The 23,008-nt window shown below is 41.7% G+C and overlaps 1 long non-coding RNA gene across 2 annotated transcripts in view; it reads left to right on the forward strand.

Annotated features, from left to right (window-relative positions):
- The first annotated feature begins 10,315 nt into the window (after positions 1 to 10,315).
- LOC306827644 overlaps positions 10,316 to 23,008 on the forward strand; it is a 75,358-nt gene continuing 62,665 nt past the window's right edge. Inside the window, exons 1-2 of one of the 2 annotated variants that reach the window (XR_013779654.1) lie at positions 10,316 to 10,653; positions 10,917 to 10,945. This is a non-coding gene — a long non-coding RNA (uncharacterized lncRNA). The remainder of the gene's footprint in view (positions 10,654 to 10,916; positions 10,946 to 23,008) is intronic. The other variant, XR_013779655.1, reaches the window with a different exon arrangement.

Here is a 23,008-nt window from a genome sequence, read left to right on the forward strand (position 1 = left end):
TGAAAGAGTAAAATATGGTTAACATAAGCATAACTAAATGGGTTATTTTAGGGTCTAAAAGCAGTTCTGGATCTACTGTTTGATTGACACGTGATGTTTAATAAGTATGAGGCCCTCCTGTGGCTTTGCTGGTGAACACACAAGTAAACTAAACCTCATATGTCCTTCAAATAAATGTTCTTATCAGAGGTAGTTTCTTTTTCTGGTAAGAAACCACAGATAAAAACCTTTGCTTTTATCAGTGTGTTTGAGGTAAATGTATGTATAATATATATCGTCAGTTTGGGGTTTGTTTGGTTTGGGTTGCTAAGATGTCTGGTCTGGGTGCGTTTGATTTGTTTGTCAGGGAGTGCCTTTGGACTGATGTGCTGTTAGAGACCATCACCTGGGACATGTGATAGCTTATCAAAGTCTGAGCAGCCCTTCTGGTGTACAACACACACCTACACACACACACACACACACACACACACACACACACACGCACGCACATATACCTTTCACCTACAAGAGGAGTTTGGTGCGTCTTTGTGTGTGTGTGTGTTTCAGTGTGCGTGTTACTCCTGTCGCCAAGGGAACCCCGTTTGGAAGGACAGTTTGACGTCTCGCTTGGCATCATGGGATATGGCTGTCACCTGACGATGCTGCCACCAAGGAGATAACCTTCAGGGTGACAGCCGAGACAAAGACACACTGTCTCACACACACACACACACACACACACACACACACACACATACACACACACACACACACACACCAACACGTACACACATACACACACACACACTCAGAAAAATGTACACAAACACATAAGGAGCCACATACATGCATGACTGCCCAAACACACACAACAGGCATCACCTGCTGAGCTAAACACAGTGGGATTGATCCTAATTAGTGCTAATCAATATGTTGATTGATAGTTTCACCTCAAAGAAACCATCCGACCTCAAACAATGGGAGGTCAGGACATCCTCTCCTGATTCTTTACAAAAAGTCTGGTGATCAGAGGACCATGAAACAACCTCTGGGAATAAGTCTGTCACCTGTCCGTCAATTAAAGACAGTATCTAGTGATAACCCCAGACTGAAGCTGTGATAAGAAATGGTTTATTTCGTGCACACATCTTACTTTCTCTGCATGCTGGGTGAGTGCATGGAGGATTCTGCTGGAGGTTGGGTTTTTTTTTTACCTTTATATATGACTGCAGGTATTTGCATGGTGTCATGTTTGTCCATTGTTTTCACGTTTTCCTTGCTGACCAGGGACAATCACATGTTGTTTCTGTTGTCGGTAAAGACATGTACAGCTCACAGCGTTTAATAAACGCTTTGCATTTATTTACCTGCCTCCTAGGATGTCGCTAAAGTTATGACTTAAGGAATAACATTTTACCAACCTTAACATGATGTTTGAAGTACAGTCCCCTCAGAATCTCTCTGTTTAATCTGTGGTTTCCCCTCTCTTTGTCTGAATTCCTTTCTTATTTTCATGCCATGTAGAAAAAAGAAATGATATTCGTCTCTTTCAAAAAATCTGACAAGTTTTAGAAAGTTGTGAATGTTATTGTAAATTTAATTAAGTGTGTCGTATCCTGTCGTAGTTCTTTTCTTGTGTTCAGACAACTCAAAGGGCTTTTACACTGCATGTAACATTCACAAACTGGTGAATTCCATTCTGTGTCCTGCTCAAGGACACTTCAGTATGTAGACTTAGGAAGTAAATAGACTGAGGAAAGGGGAATCAAACTGCTAACCTTTAGATTTAGTGACAGCTCACAGAGACATGCCAGTTAACGTTCTAGACGTTGCTGAGTTGCCTTTGAGCAAGGCAACAAATCCCATACAGCTTTGGCGCTTTTTGATGTGCAGCTCCTGCAGATCCATTGTGTCACTATACCTTGCCAAAAGCCAGTCATCACCACTTTGACCAAGATATTTAAGCTAAGTTTGCATTTAACATGAAGGAGATTTTTATCTTACTGAAAATACAGTATATGTGTGACACTTTTAACCCTCTTTGTATCGTGTTATTGATGAAGTGTCTCCCTCTCTGGTGCATTTGGGTTAAGCTCTGTCTGTAATACGGTCACATGGATTTTCCTGTCATGCTGACAGGTTATCATTTGACTCTTTTTGTTCGAAACTCACTTAATTTCACCTTTTCCTCCATTTCTGACAGAGAAAATCAATACAGTAAAGTGCACTCTAACTATTAGCTCTTCTTTATAAATAACTGTCACTACTTGTCAAGTACTTGAGCAGTCTTTAGAACAAGAGAGCGATCAGAGTTAATAGCATGTTTAATGAACTAAAAAGCATCTCACTCAACTCAATTGAAAGTCACATTTGTGCAAATGTACACAAAAAACAAACGCTAGTTAGCCTTTAAATGTCTCTCATGAGGCTTACAAACAGTTTATATCACTTTTTTAGCAGGCACTAAGAAGGTGCTAATGCCAGTAATTTATTCAGTGTTAATCCTGACAGCAAAGGTAGTTAGAATTTTAAATATATCTCAACAAACACACACACACACAGGCCTGAGGGCGAACAGTAGCCCTTCCGGGGGTTTCAGAGAGCCCCGTCGTTTTCCTGCTGTGCTGCACTGTCATGTAGATGTAAACCAACGATCATCTCCCCATTCAGCAGGCTGCCTTTGTTTTATGTTTCCCCACCATTTGTGTGTGTGTAGTTCAGTTAGTCAGTGTGTGTGATGCATGTGTGTGAGTAAGTAAGTATGTAATTCAGTAAGTAGGTAAGCATCCCTCCCAGCATTTCCTGTCTTACTGAGCTCAGGCGGTGTTAGCAAGGGTTAGCTGAGGCTTTAGCACCTGCTGTCACTGCTGCAGTCCTGCTCACTTGTCCAGACACAACGGCTTTAGCTCGGAGATGAGGATTACTGCTAGTAATGTGTGTTAAGAGCATTAGCTGTTGGCCTGGGTGGGTAATAGATTGTTAGAAAGTGTAAGACAATAACCAGGAACTATCCTTAATTGAATAATTCCATCAGTACCAAACAAAAAGCTTGAAAAGTTTTCTTAATGAAGCTCTTGTATGTGGAGGAAAGTTTGACTTCTTGCAGCAACATGTGTATATGCCACATGTATGTTTGAATGTTGAAGTCTCAGTCAGATAAACAACAGAGGAAAGTGGACTTTATCAGCTTATCCCAAATCCCGGAAACAGAAGTCATTACAGACTCAGCTGAGATTTTGATAACTGTTGTTTTCTCTTCTTTACAAACAAGGACACGTGTTGTAAATACCTGGATTTCATCAGACAACAATGGTTTATATCTGTGCTGGAAATTAGAAGAAAGCTGTTTTTTGTACCTTAAAAAAAGTTCTTTGTAGATGAATTGCATATACAGAATTAACATGAGATCAGTTGAACTGATTTGTTAGTAAAGGTGTAAGCATATAGTATAGTATATATATATATATATAGTATAGTAATTCATATTATTATTATTATTATAATGCACCATGAAACTCTGAAACTCTGAAAATAATATAAACAGATCAGGTGGAATTTGTTGCCCCTGAAATATGAACAGCTAAGAGAAATAAAGTTTGTGTTTATGAAAAGTGAAAGTAAATGTCGGCATTGAAAATAACATTTGGCATTGAAAGCACACCTGAACTAACACAATGAAAGATTGGCATTGAAACACTGAAAAAACTTTCAATGAAGAACAAAGAAAATACAAATGAAATAAAAAAACATTTTATTTTGATAGGTTTTACATTCTTTTGTGTTTTTCAATGACAATCTTCAGATGATTTCTCTTTGTCTTTCTTTTTTCAATGTTTTTACAAATCAATCAATGTTAAATTTTACAAACACAGATTAGTTTACATTGAGTGGTTTTCAGTAGTGTTCCCCTTTTTGGTGTGGACAGGAGGGTTTAAGGCATTTTCTTTGTTCTTCATTTAAACTTTTTTTCGGCGCTTACACCTGTTTCAGTACCTATCTTTCTATTTGTTATTTAGTTCAGCTTTCTCTTCAATGCCAAATGTTATTTTTCCCTGCCAACATTTAGCTGTCACTGTTCTGGCTCCATATTGCCCAGAGTTAAAATCTGCACTTGAGTGTTATTCCACCATCCAACTTACAAAAGGTCACAACAAATATCTGAGAGCAGTGATTTCAGGTTAGAAAACGTAAAAAACTTCCCTCATTTCAAAAACTGTGAACAGCAGCAGATGAAGCTGCTTTGTATTGATCTTAATGCTCTACAGGATCCACAGAAACAATCATTACATATCATGTCAAGTATGAAGACTTGTATCCTTGTCCATTTAGACTCTAACCATTAAATGTTAGATTTTGAACTTTTCATCGATCGAATAAGTTATTTGACTCTGTGATGTGCTGCAATCATGTCTATTCTGATGTTCTATTATTAGTGTGTGTCTGTTTATGAAAAGCTCAGTGAGCATTTGTCTGAGTGGTAGAGCGAGTGAAGGGAGAGAGAACAGTTGTGTGTTCGGTCAGTCTGTGTTTGGGTAACACTGTTGATGTCGGGGACCCGAGCAGCGTCAGACGAACGAGTGACCAGCATCTGTAAGAGCAAGTGCAGTTTGAGCTCTTTGTGTGATAATGAATACGCTGACTCCTGAAGAAACAAGCTACTTACTACTTGCTGCTGCTCAGTTAAAATGACGAGGTGAGCCCTGAAGTTGAGAGCTACAACTTAGGCTTAGGCACAGTCCTAAAAAAAGTCTCCACTGTGTGCTCTGAATGTCAAAGCATGACACGTGCACTAAGCATTTCACAAACAGACATTCGCTGCTAGCACAACATCAAATAGCAGGGGGTTAACGCTGAGAGCTAAATGACAAAATGCACTCCTGTGTTGGCCGCTCACACAAACGCCTGAGAGAGGGAGACTCACTGTTAGAAGGGAGGGGCTGTGAACGACTCAGAAGTTTCTGAAGACGCAACAGCGTCTGCGATATGAGTCAACGTTTTGCCTTTTTGCCTTCATATCAATGCTAACTGTATTTTGGTATGTTCACAATTTGAACAAAACAGCGGAGAAGAATGTACGCACTGGCGAACACACAAGGTAAAGAAGTGAGATCGCACCATTCATGGGAATACAGTCTGCGGTCGTGCCACAATATTTCCTGCTGCGTTCACACATGAGCTCGCCACAACGTAACTCGGAAAATAGTGAACTGGCAGGGAAAGGTTTGGATAAAGTCGGAGAGGAGGATGCTGCTGTTTGCATTCATGTGCAGCTCAGGAGTTTTGTTCAATAGTGAAAGCACTTTTTTGTTCAAATATATTTAAAAAACACTTTGAAATGTTTTGTTTTCCAGCGTAAACCACCATATCACTCTACTGATTAGCATATCTCCTCCACTGGTGGGAAATATTTTGATCACTTGTCCTCTGAAGACAACTGGTTGGACTGACACACAGTCACACATGCAAACGTTCAAACACACACACACACACACACACACACACACACACACACAGACCCCTCGGTGGGTGTCAGCAGCAGACCAGGTAATGATGGCTATTTCAGTTTCTCCTCTCCTGATGTTCACATTGACTGGCAACCTCACACTGAGACAGATAATCTCCCCTCCTCTCCTCTCTCGCCGTGTCCCCTCTTCTTGGAGAGGAAGTGGGCAGAATACTCTCCTGTTGTGTATCAGCGGTGTGCCACTCACACTCACCCCGAGGATCTTCAAATGTGGATCAGCAAATACACACACGCGCACACACACACACTATCTGTGCGAACACATCTGCAGAAAGAAAGAGTTGTGTGTTGAGCGACAGAGATGGCAAACATGAGTCCAAGAAAACAGAGGAACAGATGATCGTATGTGAAGAAAAGAGGAGACAAAGAGCAAAAGGAAACAAAGAATTGGAAAAAATAAACGTGAACACAAAGCACAGCAGTCTCCCAAGATGCTAGCCAATAGTCCTTGCCCATTACATTTTGTTGAAAGTTTAGTCACTTCATCCGCTCCACAGTTTGTTTGTAGATATTTGGAATTTTTTATTGGTTTCTTCACGAGTCAGTATCAAATTCATGCCAAAATAATGTGTTGACTCTTCCTTTTTCCACCAAGTTTCTTTAAAATCAGGTTAGACGCCATCATACTGTAAACCAAACGGCACCAAGGAAGTCACCTGTCTGACGTCGACTGGACACAGTTTTAATAGAAATGCATGGCAAGAAATATGCTTCAGATATTTAACTAACTCTGCAAATATAATCCGATTGGAAGTTCAACTGATACTGTTCTTAAAATTCAGAAATATAATATAAACAGAGATGTTTCATCTCCAAGGATACAGTAACAAACAGCTGATGATGCAAATAACTGTAAACACCTGTTTATAATTGCACTACTGTTAGTTGAAATTCTCATTATTTCCAAAGACACATCGTCAGTAGATATTTTGTTTTTAAAAGGTACTGAGTCTGAGAAAACGTTGAGTTACAGATTCAGAGGCACAGAGAGGAAATGAGGGAGGGTTTCCGTATTTCCTGCTGAACTGCAAAGCGTCTCAGTGTGTGAAAGACACAAGACTAATCACTCTCATTGTGGCCTATTTCCATGGTAACTCTGCACCGAGCGGTAATTTAGCCTCACAAGCTAACGACACAGAGCGAGTCATTATCTTAGTGCCAGGCTAGGGCCTCCTATTTAAAGATTCACACCACAAATGAACAATTAGAGAACAGATTGCTGGCCTAAGAGAAGGAGAGACGGGAAAAGACAAAGAGAGAGAGAGAAAGAGAGAAAGAGAGAGAGAGAGAGAGAGAGAGAGAGGGCAGACGAGGCCTAATTGTGGTCGCTCCTGTGTCTGTCTATCCGTCCATACATTTCATTCTGAAGAAATTCATTCTGACCCAGAATTTTCATTCAAAAAAGACAGAAACAACAATACCGAGGTACAATAAATAAACAGATCAACTCTTACATTACTAGTTCAAGTTGCAAAGTTGTGCTTCACTCTCAAATGCTGTGTTAGGCCAGGATTTTGCGTTGCATAGCTGGCAGAGTTTTGCAAGGTTCAACTCTTTGCTGATGACCCTTTTTTTTTTCTTCCCGCTTTATATTTCTTTATGATTTTTGAATGTGATGTTTTTTTCCCCCAAACTTACTGTACAGCACTTTGGTGTGACTCTTATAAATGTGCTAGATAAATAAAGTTGACTTGACTTGCGGATCCAGCTGCTCATGGCTGCACTTTACGCTGAAGAAACTGACCCTGTCGAGTAGGGGGCACGCCATTTGACGAAGCACAACCACAGCGAGAGTTTAAAATACTGATTGAAGAAAATGACTCGCACTTTCTTTGAAGGAAACCTCAGCTGACCGTCTGTCTGTCGAAATGATCCAACCAATTTATCAATCTATCCTGCTTACATGGAAGAAAACTGAAAACGATCCTTTGATAGAGAAGCTTGACAAACTTGGTACTCCAATTATATTAGAAAACAGACTTTATCAACAGTATTTCCTCCCATTACAGTTCACACCCATCATTTGTCTACCATGTCTCCCTTCACCCTGAATGCACCACCCCCTCACTAATAACAAAAACACCAAAAACAGGAAACCCTTCAAGGTTTGTGTGCTATTCAAACCTGGCCATGTATGTGTGTGTGAGTTTGTGTATCTGTGTAACATCTCTCTATCCCTTACACTCTCTCTGTCAGTCCTTTTATGTGCCTCCTTCAAAAGAAGCTGTCAAGTTGTACTGTTTAAGGGCTCACAGGAGGGACAAAAAGCATACTTTGTTTTGTTTGCTTGCCGTGGCGTTCTGCTGAATGAGTGAGTGAGCAGAGGAGAGAGTCGGGAAAGAAGAAGAGAGAGAGTGTGAGAGGAAGAGAGGAGTGGGGGTAACATGTAATTTACTGTTTGCCCCACTCTACTGTACATTGCTTTAGTTATGCTAATGCTGCTCTTTGTTGGGCTGAGGAGATAGCCATCAATCAGCTGTCAATTGGTCAATTGGAAGGAAAAAAAGGAAGTGGGAGAGAAAGAGAAGGCCCCTGTTGCCTCCCTCCTCGTCCTCCTCTTTTTCTCCTCTGCTACCTAGTGGACTTGGGGGTCCTGGGAAAGCCTGGCAGCTGGATCCAGATCTGGATCTGGAGTCCAGGTGTAGGGAAGGAGAAGTATACAGCGCTTCAGGAGAATCATAGAAATAAACATGCTTATTTTTTCTCTCTTTATGATTAACTGTCAAAACCATTCAGAGGCTTTTTTTCTTCTTTTTGTTGTCAAAAATCACATTAACAGACGCATCTCATGTTAATATGTCACCTCTGGAAACTTGCCACTCAGTTGCTGAAAGCTGAGGACCAACCCTTCATTATGCTAGCTTATGTTAGCGCTATGATAAGCTAACAGGCCCATTAGTGCCAGTTCATTTAGCTCGTTAGCCGCAGCCTCTGGGCTGATGACATTCATTACATATCATTAGTGCACAATTAACATGTCTCACTCTGACACCACGGCTCGCAATGTTACACGACACTTTAAATCATGTTTTATGAAACGTTTCTGCCGGCCTGACATGATTTATGAGTTTTACATGACATGGTGTTCAGTGCAGCCGTCATTAAACGGCTCTGCTGCAGAGACAGACTCAGAGTCAGGATCTTCAGTTCTGTCCTTGAGACGGAAAATTAGGAATTTGGTTTAATATAATAATTGGAAAATAATAATTTTCCAATTATTCCAAGTCATATTGCTTTCTTGACTCTTAATCTTTCAGGAATGCAAATTTTATTATGCAGCACCTTTCAGCATTTCAAGGTAAATTCCTTTAGGCTGATTCAGCTTAGAGTTTGTGCACTGTGCGGCTGTTTGAAAGACCTTTAGGAAAGTAACAACTGAGACAGCCAAGATTTAGCCAATCACATTTTTGTGCTGTGAAGCGGCCGCTTGCAATACACATTGAATGGGGGTGAATTTTTAGTTTGTGTGCAGAGGGTGATGGTGGCTCCTTTATTGTCATTGTGAAATTAAAATGATCATGACGGTGCATGTTTCAGTTTTTCAGTATGTTGGTCGCACCAGGACGAACCAACTTTTTAGATGAAAAGTCAAGGTGCTCGCTATATACCGCATTTTACAGCATAAATCTGAAAACTGAATATCTGATTCTTACTTCTGCACTGGGATATATATATAGTTTTGAGGAGATTTTATTCTCTCTTTAAGAGTCAGATGTGTTCTTTAAGATGGACTCAGGCTTAATAATTATATTCACGAGGAAGTTTACAACTGAACCTGAATCTTGGTTTGGGCAGTTTCAATTGAAACACACACACGCAGATGCAATTTAAAATTAAACAATGATAAAATAAATAAACACAAAAAACCCCACATTTTTTAGAATGATGCTCCACAAAAATAATGCACAACTAAAGCTGAAACATTTCAGAATACGAGTTGTTGGAATTTTTAACCCATTAAACTGTTCCTGCATTGTTTATAAGGTATTTCATGAAAACTTGTTTTAAAAAGTGTCACTCGTCTGTGTGAAAGAGAACCTGAAGAAATCCTTTATACTTGAAGATCGTAGACTGCTTATAGCAAGACAGTCCTTCACACACTCTCACTAACACAAACAGAGGTACAAGCAGTGCTATTCTCTTTTCCTCACTATCACACTCGCCCACCCACTGATACACACACAGACAAACAGAGAGAGAAAGAGAGAGGTATTGATTTTACTGTCTCCAGGCTGCCATCAGTGTGTGTGTGAGTGTGTGTGTACTTGTGTGTGCGTGTGTATAAAAAGGGATTAAGGCCTTCGCTCAGCTGAGATACAATCAGCCATCAACCCAGCGAGTCCGCTTCGGGCTTTCCCGGCTGCCGCATTGTCTATTCTGCTCCGCTATGTGAAAAATGTTGAATATCAACAATGGCTTTCAGTGGTGTATTGTTGAGTTTTTGTATGAACTAATCTTGCCTCAGTGAAAGAGACCTAGGGCTTGGACAAAACGTCTAGAGCCACAGCATTCCTAGCTGGCTCTCCCCTTGAACACTGAGCAGAAGGCTGGGGCTGAGGGAGGCAGAGAAGAGGGGAAGGCAGGCTGGAGGAGAGGCAGAGACAGGGGAGAGACTCAGGCCGGGGCGAGGAGCTGCAAGGCGGGGTGGTTAGAGAGGAAAGATGGGTCAGGAGAGGCTAGGAAAAACAAAAACCCTGCAGGTGTGAGGGTGGGGTGGGTATGAGAAAGGTGAGGGACAGGGAGCTCAAGATGAAGGTACCTTAGCTAGAGGAAGAATGCTAAGCTAACGTGGGAGGGGAGGGGGGGGGGGGGGGGTAAGACAGGTGAGGCGAGAACAGCGATGAGGTGATAGTGAAGGAAAATTAAGAGAAAAAGTCACTGTAGAGTTTTGGCAGTAGTTAGAACAGACAAAAATATCACTTTTTACTGCACAGGAACAGAATAATAGAAAAAGGAAGAGACTGTTAATAAGTAAGGGAGATCTCTAAAGCCCCTTTAAATATAGATCTTAAAACCAAAACATAGCCAGAAATGAGCCAGCAGTAGATTTTCCTTTTCCCTCCATGGATGTTACACTGATTTGGACGTCCAATCAGACACCAGGACTGTGGGCCTTGTCATAATAACTACCGTGACATCACTGCAAGGTAAGCTGGCTGACTGAATGAATGACCCCATCAAAGTCTCTTCTTTTTTGATCCTTGTTTAATTATCATGCTTTCTCTGAATCTTTTTGGACATGCTATATTTAAGTGTGTGTGTGTGTGTGCGCGTGTGCTCGCAGGTGTGGAGTGTGTGAGGAACAACTGTAGGAGGCCATGCAGTCTCCGCATGGAGGTTTTGTCTTTGTCAGCGGGTATTTTCATGCTGATTTCTCCACTAGTGTGCCTCTGTGTGTGTTTCCTTCCAGTCCTGCTGTGTCCGATGAGAGTCCTGCAGGTAGGAAGAGAGATGGGAGGGAAGGGATTTAGATCCTTTTCCTCTTTTTGCATGTGATCCTGCTGTCACATGATGAAGATTCATTTTAGAGAAATTAGATAGAAACACAAGGTTAAATGTAATATTTTCATCTGGTATGTAAAGTATATCCAACACTAGCAATATTTACCCTCTCAACATTCCCACAGGGAATTAAACACTCAGGCTTCTGTTTAGCCACATGCCTTGCTTCAGGTCACTGCAACAGTCTTTGTAAAACAAATAAATCCATCTGGAAAAATACCTGAAACTTTTAGTCTCAGGAGCTGAACGTTCCTTTTTTCTCTGCCCTTTTGCTCTATGTTACGTTGAGTACTGTCTTTACTATACTTCACTTTGAATTGATTTATACCAACAAAAGCTGTTGCTGTACATCGCCCATGAAATGAGAATCAAAGTAGGGCTTTTTTAGAATGAGCAGGAAAAGTAATGAAGGTTTATGTTAGCTTTCTTTGCACTGTGGAGTAATAACAGTATGTGGTTCAATAAAGCTAGTTGGCACACATACACTGTGACACATTAGAATATATATGACCACAGATTGTTTCCAAACACAACGCAATGAAAAAAACATTAAATAACTGGGAAGATATCTCACCTCGTGCCAAGGAAATTCACTTCTCAACCAAAAAAACACAATGATTTATGAAGCATCATAGCTAAGAGATTAATTATTTTGTATCTGCATGAAGTTAGTGTGCTGGAAGCCTTTCTGAATATCCTGCATCCACATGATGTGAGTACTCTATGCCTCTCTTCCTTCACTTAAAGTGTATATAAATGCCAACACATGAAATCCATGAAAAAGATTGTGTATTATATTTTGATATGTTTTCTTTAAGAGAGACATAAAACTCACCTAAGGCTGAGAGTGGTTGTACAAATATTTCCTGATATTGTTCTCAATGACACCAGGGGGTCTAAAGGGGTCAACCTAGTGTGTGTGTGTGTGTGTGTGTGTGTGTGTGTGTGTGTGTGTGTGTGTGTGTGTTTGTGTGTGTGTTTCTGGGGTAGTTTGGGGTCAGTGCCACGGAAACCTAGAATTGAGAGATGGTTGGCTTAACCCCTTCACCCCTAATATGTTCTCTCTCTCGCTCTCTCCCTCTCTCTCTGTCACACACACACACACACACACACACACACATACACACACTCACACTCACACACACGGACATGTGAACATGAGTGCGGTCTAATCGGCGGCCCCTGGTGATTTGTCCTCTCAGCTTGAAGCCCTGTCACTCCTCCCTGCTCTCCTCACAATTACAGCCCTGAACTGAACTAGAAAATCTGCTCCAATCTAGCAATTAGTCCTGAGGCCACTGGCTCGCTGCGTGTGTGTGTGTGTGTGTGTGTGTGTGTGTGTGTGTGTGTGTGTTCCATTTCTTGTGAGGACCAAACAGGAAGACTAAAGTTGTTAAAAGACAAACATTTGGCACGTTGGTGTTCCTGCCACGTCAATATGTCATTATGAGTTTCATATATTTACTTTCTTCTAATGATTTGTAACAGATGAGTCCTCAGAGGAGATGATTGTTTGTCTCACAACGATGATTGTCTTTCCCAGAATTTAGTCCACTTTCATTTTGAGCCTCTGTTTCAAGACAATGCTGCAACTTATTGCGCTCTTTTGTCGTCTCTTTATTTGTTGGGATGAAATAAGAAAAGCGCATACAAACATTTCAAGGAGTTTGTGCAATTGTCTGAAACTGTAGTTCTCATTATACCCAAAGAGCAGCACCATTTACCATTCTCCATTAAATGGGTACTCGGTATAGTGATTTAAGAAAACTTTGTCATTGTTAGTGATAATTGTTAAGCATGTCAGAAGTAGGTCTAAGCAGTTCAAACTTCACGTTTAAGGGAAGCATCAGGGTTGTCGAACCTTATTTGCCCGTTTTTGCCTCAACATTGAGCGTCTTGTCTCCTCACAGAAGTTGTTCTAACATCTCAAACAGCAAGGTGTTATACATGCAGATTCACTTCATGTATATAATTCCTTCCAAAGTTTTTACATTTTACGACTCTACTTTGAAGTCATTTCGTAAAAATCTGTTATTATAATCTGAATTAAGTGGTGAGGTGTGTTTTTTCAACCCTTGAAAGGACATCACCCTGTTTTGAACTGTAAAACAACGAAAACAGATTTAACTGGACAAATTAGTGCAGATATAAGGCGGTTGGTCTTCTTTTTTTTTATAAAAATCTAAATCATGTCAAAAATATCACCTGAAAGTTCATACACATGTTTTGCAGCTTTAACCTGACAAGTCTCTGTATGCAAACTGAATCTAAACCTAAATTAAAAAAAATTCTTATGCTTTTCTAAATGTTTTTTTATAAATATAATATAGTTTGCAAAAAGTTCCAAAGAACATACATAAAAATACGGATCTTAAAATGGTAATACCGAGCAGCCGAACTTCCTATTCTAACAACATGTGACTTTCTTCGCTGTGACATGTGGTGACCATAAGCCTTTAAATAAAGAGAGTGATACACAGCCTCAGGTTCAATAGGTTTAAAGTAATCCAGAGTCCTTACAAGTGTGCCAAATCCTAATGAAAGCGCGAGCGTGTGAGGATGGGAGGGTGAAGTGGACAGAGGGGGGGGAGCATGGCGTGGTCAGAACGTGATGTGGTGCGGGCTGGTAGGGGAGAGGACGGGTGAGGGTCTTCATGGCCGGCGGGAGAGCAGGCCTGACTGGGCAGCGACAGAGACGCTTAGTGCCGCCTGGCTTCCTCCTAAAGACTTGGCCTCCTCTCCCCCCCAGTGTGTCTCCTCACTCTCCTCCGCCACCACTCTCTCCTTCACTTTCCTCTCTCCTCCTTTTGTTCCCTTCCCTCCTTCGCCCTCCAGTTCCTTGCGCTCACTCTCTTTTTCTACCCTCCATTTCTCTCACTTCCTTAGTCCCCCCCCCTCCACCCCCCCTTTTTTTTCCCTCGTCTGGGCCATTACAGACACTCAGTGGCGGGTATGGAGGCGAGGGTTTGGATGAGGAGATAGAGGGAGGGGGGACAAAAGGCCCTGAGATGCAGCGGTCCAGTGAGAGTGGCTGTCTGTGAAAAGAAGCTGGACGCCGTCTTAATGCAGGGAGTGGACGGACAGACGGAGCAGACTCAGTTCTTTATCCCCATCCTTTAGCTGATGCCTGTTTTGGCCCCTAAAAAAAGCACATCATCCGCCTTGTGCCCTTCCCTCTACGCCTGATGTTTTATCAAACACATTAAGATATGGCGGAAGCATGGGTGGAGGGAAAGGATAGAGGGGAGTGTAGCTGAAGGCTAGACACTTTTGAAGCTGACGGAGAAAAGTTTTCTCATGTGGAGCGGATAGAAAAGTGTGTGTGTGTGCATTTCTGTCAAAGGTTGCATCTCTTTTACTGCACATTAAGACATTAGTGTGTTTCAGTTTCTGCCGCGCTGCTGTCGTTGGACTTCAAGTTGGATGCAGCGCATTAATAGAGCTAAAAATGTTGCTCGCACGTTTTATAAACTTCTCTTCAAGATGCAGCTCGGCTGATAAACCCTCGTAAATAAAACGAGCAAAGAAGCTTGAATCTTGTTATCAAAAATGTTCCTTCAGACTAAACTGTGAAGGTTTTTTCAAAACTTTTATTTCGTACCGCTGAGAGATCAATGCAAAGCTGTAAAATAATTTTACAAACCAATGACTTTAATCTTTATGACACAAAATCAAGGACAAACAACACTTTTCTTCAAAGCTTTAAATAGTAAATAGAGGCGCTGAATGGATTTTCTGTCCCTCTCCCATCTCTTATCAACTGTATTCTCCCTCCAATTACTGCAGTTTGTACTCGGCGGTATTATTTCACTCAGATGGGAGGGGTCCTTAAATGATATTTTTCAGCCCACGTTTATTTACCAGCCATGGCTGCCTCTTTGTTGTGGGTGGTGTAAGAGTATTATTATGGATTTGGCTCTGAGAGCTTAGCTGCTCTGCCGTTCTGATATCAGCTGGACTTTGATCAAATGCAACAAGCTTTAAATCCACTTTAATCAGCGCAGCGTTAGTTTACCAACTTCACAGGAAAAAAGCACAGCTCAGGGATGTTTCTGAGAAGTCGGGGGAATAGACACCGACTTACTGACACTTCAGTGTTCGCACTAATAAAACTTAATGACACTAAAACAAACCATTAAGGAGAGGAATGCTATAATCTGGTAATAAGGGTTTGGAGGACAAGCATGTGAGAGCTCTGTATGAATGAATGTTAAAGCTTTGTAGATTGTTCCATAGAGTCACATTTGACTTTTTAGACAACGTGAGATCCTGGTCAATGTTTGCTCTATATTCTCAGTGGTCGTCCGTCCTTTAGTCTCCAGTTTTAGCTGGTTCTAGGAGCTATGAAAACAAGCACGACCATTAGCAAAAATATAGATTATTTCTGTATCTTTTCTTAGGGTTAGAGTTGGGCTCTTTTAATTGGTGGATAGACGAGGAAGCCATGGAGAGAGAATGGTGAATGGCATCAGGAAGGGAGCCACAGGAAGGACTTAAATCATGTGAGACCAGCCGTTTTGTTTTTACATTTTTCAGAAGAATTTCGTCGATTTACTGGATGTGAAAAAACAAATATGGCGGAGGGCATGGGATAGCCGAGCAGCATGATGACGCGAGCCCCATGCACAGAGGCAATAGTTCTCATTGCTGTCTCTCTTCAACTGTGCGAGCCAATGCCTTTGGCGACAGCAACCATGGCGCCACTTTTCAGACCCATCGAGTCCCTCAATTTACCCCATCGCTGAAGAGTTCATAAAGAGCACATACTTTCTGAATGTTTACGCTTGCTTTATTGAAACTAGCAGCCTACTCTGCTTGCCTCTGTCGCTTCTCGCCAAGTTTTGCAGGGCGAGCCGAGTATTTAAAAATAACCGGGACAGTCATCATTTGAGCTGAGATTTCTGTGCCATTCTCCGAAAGGCATAGAATACCTCCAGTGGTTGGCTTTAAGTTTGAGGCTGGTGCATGCATGGCAAGGATAAAGAACGTGCATGTAGCCATTGAGGCATCTGATCGGTACTTTTCAGACCTCACGGCAGTTATAGGTCAGCGGATTTACAGGAAGACAGTAGCAAGAGGGGGCTGTTTTAATTATTTTTTAGAAACACATGATATTGAGTGCAAGCAGGTGTAGATTTAAAGGGGGAAAAAAAGCTGAATAATATTTACATTTAAGTAAGGGCAGCTGATGAAGTGTTATTATTTCATTATGTTTGTTAAAAAGGAAAACAACTGATTTCTCTAAATAAAAATGTTTGTCTAAAGCAAAATAAACGCTCGCAGAGACAAGAACAAAACACAGCTTTAATGGGGAAAATATGAGGACACAATAAAAAAATGAGCTAAAAGTAATACAATTAAGTATGAAAACATTGCTATCAGAGCCTGTTTGCGTGAGTCTTTGTTTATAGATGTGTGTTGCCCTGCAGTGATTTATCCAACGTCAGTGTTTGTGCATATTGGCACAAGCATGATAGACTGTAAAACAAAGAGGTTATAAGAGATGAGAGGATGGTTTTATTACTCAACAAAAGGTTTATAAGGCTCAAACTGATCTGCAGCGTATATACCTACAACATTTGCCAAAAAGGGACACACACACACACACACACACACACACACGACAGATGCAGGCATGCACATGTTAAAGCGAACCCAACCAACCTGTGAACGTGCCAACAAGTTCCTCAACCCCCCAAAACACCCACACACACAGTCAGAATGGCTTAATCCTCATAGCCCTCTTGAATGTCCGGCCAAGTCCATCTACTGTAGAAACACACACACACAAACACACACACTCCCACACACACACATACACACTTCCAAAACACATGAACAACCAGGCCGACTCCCAGTTTAACACGGACACAAACATATGCAAAATGTAACCACACAGATTAGCCCCCCAGTAAGACCCACAGAGCAGACAGTAGCTGTGTTTATGTGTGTTAATGTGTGTGTGTGTGTGTGTGTGTGTGTGTGTGTGTGTGTGTGTGCTCACCGCGGTCAGTACTAAGGCCTCTGCCTGCAGTTTGGGAGAATGGATGGATGGATGGAGGCTGAGAGAGAAAGAGAGAGAGAGAGAGAGAGAGAGAGGATTAGAGTGATATGGAGACAAAGAACAACAATAGTTTGTCACATTTTGTCAGAGAGGATTTTATAGAAAAGCTCATTTGGAGTCCGCCACCAACAAACAACGAACGGAAATATGGGATTTATTACTCAATCAGTTTGAGAATTTGCAGGAAGTTAACAAGGCCTAAGTGTGTGTGATACTTCCTAAATGCGTTGTGTGTTTGTGTGTCAATTCAAACCTCATCCTCCTTGACGGAAGTATGATTGAAGTGTAAATATGAAGTTAGCTTATAACAACTTCTGTGAGAGAAAGCTTCATGTTTGTACGTGACATCACTGACGCTCTTGTGTAAAAACAGCTTCCATTAACTTTTCCCTCTAAGTGTCGGGAGTACACAACGTGACGTCACTCGTGCTGGAGGAGCTGGAAATGACACATTTCAGTCAAAAGCAGCTGCTGAACAGGCAAGAGACGAGCTCAACACGTAAATACAACAGCTGGCATTAGTGACTCTCTGTTCTCACAATATCTGTCTCCTTTTGAAAATCTGACTTTTGCATTCATCCTTGTTGTGATAGCAGACATGTGAGACTCCATTAGTACCCCCCTTTATATATATATATATGCAGGACTCGACAGCTTTCCTTCTTTTCTTCCATGTGACAAACATTCCCGTTAGTTTTTATCTGTGGCCAAAATTCCTCCAACTTTCCTTTCCCATAATGATAGCTTGTAGTTCTTCTTCCTCTCCTCCATCTATTAGTTTGAGAACCTGGCAGTTCTAGACATGACATAAGAAAATCCCCCCAAAAATTGAACCATAGATAAATCCTATGATAGTAAACAAATAGTAAACTGACATGTAAAAACAAGATCTTTTTCAAGTCTTCCTTAAATCTTTCTGAAATAAAATGTTGTGTTTGTGGACAGTTTGACAGGATCTTTAATGGAAGCAAAAGGAAACATTCTGATGGAGTGCAACTACATTTATTTGACAGATAGAAATAAAACAGATCCTCAATAGAAGGCAAAATGTTTGCGTAAATGGGAAAACATTTAAACCTTGGTAGAAGTGGTAGTGCGTTGAAAAATAGCAGTCTGATGAAAACTATGTAGATCAATTTGGGAACCTAAATGCAAATTCTTGACATATTTTTATTAAACTCGTTCAATAAAAGGCAGTAAACGTACAGTCTTTATAGAAGACAAAACAAATCATTCTCTTTTATACATGAATTGAACTTGTTTAGCCTTTAAAGTGGAGTCTGTATTGAGTCAATTACTCTGCAGAGAGAAATGTGTTAAAGTTAGGTTAATAAACCACGTTTGCCCATCGCATTCCTGCTGTCCTTCAAATGAACCAAATGAACACGAGTAAGGTGATCAAATAAGTGATTCATCAAAGGAACGTGTTCATCGCTTGCTAAATCAGGCGTTACTGCAGCATCGTTGCCTCTGATTTTTAAGCGACTTTGATCCACAGTTTTAGTGAAAATGTCGTCAAAGCAGCGGGCAGTGGGAGCTTTTAGGCTCAGGCGGCGTGGAAACAGCAGGATCGCTCTGAAGTGAATGAAATGATTTAATGTTTCAGAGTCGGCCTCGCCCCTGGGGAATGGAACGATATGGGCTCCTAATTGACACCAGGTCAACCGCTCGCCTCTGTCACACACAAACACACACTGCGCTCTGTATCACACTGTCCCTCTCACACACACTTTACAGTCTCGCCAGCAGCCGGGCCAGTCCAGTATACACAAAGGCCTGCGCTGTCCGACTATAATGATGGATGACCAGCAGGCTCATATTTTACAGGGATTTCAGAGGAGTCAGAACGTTCCCAGGCATTGAGATACAAGTCAATGGGATCTAGCCTATGGGGCTTCCCGAAACTTCTGAGACGACTTGTTTAGGAAATAAGAGAAAAAAGAAACTAGAACTATTTTATGATTTTATTAGTGCTGAATCCACCATTGATAGAGCAGCAGTTAATAACAGCTGAATGTGATTATCAGCAAGTGGAATGTTTTATTAGTATTTTGATTCGCTGACCAGTGGTCATTATTGTCACTTGTGTTCAAGTGGCATTTAGTACTATTGTACCTTGTTTTTGGAGTAAAGCCCTGCCTGGGTTCTTTTAAGAAAAGCTGAAATTAAGCTTCATTTTCTAACATGAAATCCTCATCATATTCTCTGTGTTAGCGGGGCAGCCTGTACTGAATACTAAGTTGAGGCTCGAACAGCTCATGGACCGAGGCTTTGGCCTTCAGTGAAGGTGGGACACTCATCTGACCCTTGGGTTATAAATATCTGGTCAATAGTGGCATCTATGTTCTGGATTTGAATGGAGCAAACAGTATTTACTGGTTCAAACCAGTTAAGAACCCAGAGTCATGGTCCCAGTTATGTTCGGTATGGAAAACTGCTGAATCACTTCTAGTTAAAGCTCTTTGTGCCACTATAGCTGATTCCTGAATGGATCCAAGTTAACCTGTAATCTGCTCTAACTTGAGGGTTCATGATGATAAGAAAAGAATGACGACCTGCTGCCTTTTCTCCTGTGTTCCACTGTGGCCACATGTCCATTTGAGAGGTATTAGCTGCTGTCAGTGATCTGGTGTTTTGGAAACCCTACTCTACCCTAACCCAAAGATTATATGTGTTTTATTGTAAATCCAATATTGAACAAAAACCAAAAGGTGTGCGTGTTTGTTTGTAACAGACGTTTACTCGACAACATCACACTGCGGATGGGTTTGCCGTACAGTGAGTTAAAAGTGTGGTTCATGTGATGGAGACGCTGAGGAGTAACATCCAAGTTCCATTGAAAAATCAGTTTTGAAGCCTTTGGAATAAGATCGGGCCTGCATTGCAAAGTTCCACTCCTGGACTTTCACAGGTTAGATTCCCTCCAGACCAGCCATCAGACCTTTGGTAGAGGACTAGAAGTCTTTCTAATTACTGTCAAGTATCTGTCCATTGTAGACACATTGTCCGAAATATCACATTCTTTCTAAAGTTGTTGACATGAGTGCCACTGTTTTTCACCTTTTACCCATTCAAAGTGGAGTCTCATGGCTCCTATAGGTTAACATTAACAACACCATTGTTGACATCTATGAAGGAAGTACGTTACCATGATTCTTATTCAATCTGAGTCAAGTCTGCTGAAGTTAAGAAAGCTGCAGATGTAAGCAGACATGAGTGCAGGTGTCAGGGGCAATGCCGCCAGATGATCAGCTTCTCTCCCCCCCCCCCCCCCCCCCAGCAAGAAAACACGTCTCGCACATGTGAGCAGTTGACATCTAATCAAATGCCAGGGGAGACGATGGTGTCAGGGCAAAGAGAAAACACACTGATTCCCCACCGGCTGTATTGTCACTAAACGCTGCTTCTCTCTATGGACTGTAAATGATTTAATTTGAGCGCCAGATGTGGCGTTTAGATTCCTGTTTAAGGAGACAGAGGGAGGAAGGAGAGAGAGAGAGGAGGGAGGGAGAGAGAATGAGGAAATGACAGGAAGGAGAGGAACAACTTGGCAGACCGACAGCCAACAGCGGCCCGGGCACTTGACAGAGCTCTCAAATATTGCGATTGTGTGTGTGTGCGCGTGTGTGCGTGTGTTTCCTCCACTTGTGTATCATGACAGCTGAATGAAAATCAATCTGCTTCTACATCTGCCATCTTGAGTATCGGGGCGCACAGATGGGCCTTCCCTGTCACACTGAGCTAGCTGGCAGCCGACCAACTCAGGTCTTTCCACCTCTTCTTCCCTCTCGTTTCCAATCTCTTCCTCTTCTTCTCTCCCCTCCTTCTTCCTCCTCCACCTCGTCCTCGCCGCCGGTCTCTTCTTCGCTAATCAGATGCCAGGATCTGAAGAGGAGTTTTTTTTTTTTCTTTTTTTTTTTTTTCCTTCTGCGTTGACGTCTCCAAGTCACTCTGACAGCAGATGTTTGGGGCCTTTTGACGCCGCAATCTGGGCTCTAATCACCCTCATTGACGACTGCGAGGGCCCCTGTTGCAGCGCTGAATGGCAAATTAAAGCATTTTTAGATAACGTCTGTAATTGGCTAAATCGTTTATAAGCCCGGAGATCACAATTTTAATCTGCAGCCGAACATGACGGATCATGAAACTGAGACAGATCTCTCGTCCGTGCGTGTGTTTTGTGGCAGATGTCCTTGCCCCGTCTTTCGGTCCCTTTCCTGATGTCTTACAGTAAGTTTGATGCTTAATGATTTGCCCATCAGATTAACAAACCCTAATCGTTCTCTCGGCTGCGGTTTGTCTCCGTGTCAGGCATCCAAGCCATCCTCTCCTCTCTCTTCTTCATCTCCCGAGCCCATCTCATCGCTGGCATTAACTCCATTAGCCTGGTAATTGGCTCTTTAAGCAGCGGCCGCAAACTCCGAAGGCCACTTAATGTCCATCTCTTTCCCTCCCTTCTCCCCTCTGCTCTCCAGTCGATCATCTACCTTCCTCAGTAAATAGCATTAACTAGTCCCGCATAGAAATCTGAGGCCATATTAGTGTTATCCTCCCCTCTCAGCCTATTGCCGGGCTTATGAGTCCCGATCATAGGCGATGATATGGCTAAGTGGATATTTTTTTTCTCACATCACTCCAAAATGGGGCTCCAAATAACCCCCCAACTGTCACAGATGAATATGTAAATTCTGCGTATGGAGATCTCCCTCCATTTTTTGAAGCGAGCCAGAGAAACTAAATCTGTATTTAAAAGATGTGGATGTGGAAATTCGGCTCATCATCACAGCCTGAAACCCACCCCACCTCTACGCGGCTTGGCTTTTCATTTCATCGTCGAAGATGAAATAAAATGTGACGGTATATTCCTCTCCGCACTGGAAATTCACACTGTGGAGGCCGATAGTTTTTATTTTCTTTCAGGAGCCTGAAAGAAAAGATCCTTTAGGTCAGAGCACTAGTGTGTGTGTGTTTTATTCTTATGTTACGCTATTTTGTGTCATTGAAGATAATTCTACCCAAGCTTTCCCAGCTGAATACAGCAGTCTGAAAGAATCTCAGCTTTAGTCTGAATATTTTTTGAACTATCTCTGGATCACTTAAGAGTTAGTGAAAGTTTCTCCAGGAAAGAATCTCAATTGGAAACCTTAATGCGATAATCTTTTGTACAATCTCTTCATCAGCCTTGGTTTCTGGAAGTGAATTAAGCATCAAATAATAAATAAAGAAATACTGGACCTGGAGGTTTACAAGTGTGTAAAACAGTGAGCCAAATCTTTAGGGACAGAAGGCGTCCTCGTTTCGGTCTAATACATCTCCTCTCATGATGTATAATTTATATTCTTCCATTCCTGTCGATGCTGGAGTTTTTTTCCTGCCAAATAAGAAACTGAAAGTATAATGCATAGACTTAGTTTCCATGGGAGTGTTGCTATAACTCATAGTCCACTGGTAGGTTTCAGGACTCTTTCACACATGCACAAAACTCCTGACAGTTTTACTATTTAAATCAAACAACTAGTGTGGGCGTAGTCTGCGTCATGAAGCTGCTTCATAATCACGTCCAATTACATCCAGTTACATGTAGCAAGGCAAAAACGGTCACTATAGTCTTGGAACCTGTTGCTTCATCTGCCATCTTGGATTTCTGATGCATCGTGCCTTGCCCTTAAATCCCATCTGACAGGGAAACCTCAAGCAGCGAGGAACACTGCAACTCACTCAATTCAATGTCAGGGACAGACTGTCTGGGTATTCTTTAGAAATTCTCAGGAGTGCATTCGTGACAACAGCTTAAGATGGTAGGATTTATCTGCCTTCAGGATTGTGTTTCATAACAACCTCTGACTGCTGTATGTGAATGTGGAAAGTTGGAAACCAAAGTCCTAGAGTGTGTAAGCTGCCTAAAAATTAAAGACAGCAGCTCTTTGGTCTTTGTG

This window comes from Symphodus melops, assembly GCF_947650265.1.
Source record: "Symphodus melops genome assembly, chromosome: 8".
Classification (NCBI taxonomy): domain Eukaryota; kingdom Metazoa; phylum Chordata; class Actinopteri; order Labriformes; family Labridae; genus Symphodus; species Symphodus melops.